A 617-nucleotide genomic window follows, 5' to 3' on the forward strand; every position below is an offset into this window, starting at 1 on the left:
GATGTAAGAGCATACCATTGCTAAATCTTGATCAAGCTTTAAAAAAAAAAAAAAATTATTTTTTCATATTAAGAGCTTATTTGTTCCTGTGTTTTAAAAATATTTTTAAAAAAATTTAAAATATTTTTATTTTTTATTTACTTTAAATATTTTAAAATTATTTTGATGTGATTGTATCATAAATTATTTTTAAAAAATATAAAAACTATTATTAACATGTATTTTGACATAAAACATCCGGCATTAATTCAACCTAGCCTATACAACTTAATTCATCCAAATTTATAATGTGAATAATTCCAATAGGTTTAAGAATTATTTTTTAAAAAAATAATTTTTATTTAATTACATAAAATGAGATATTTATTTGAAATTGTAATAATTTTATAGAAAACAAATTATATGATAAATTCAAAATCCAATAAATATTAAAATATAAAATTAAAAAATGAAAGGAAAAAATGAAGGGAAAAAAGCTGGAAAAAAAATCACCTCCTTCGCTGAACAATGAACCCAACTCTTCTAAATGTATGAGGTAATTAAAACTGGGCATATTTACTGAAGTTTTTGTCAATCCATGCATGATGCATATCCATCTCAAGGTAAAAACATTTCCG

The sequence above is a fragment of the Populus euphratica genome, unplaced genomic scaffold, assembly GCF_000495115.2.
Source record: "Populus euphratica unplaced genomic scaffold, PopEup_1.0 scaffold332.1, whole genome shotgun sequence".
NCBI lineage: Eukaryota > Viridiplantae > Streptophyta > Magnoliopsida > Malpighiales > Salicaceae > Populus > Populus euphratica.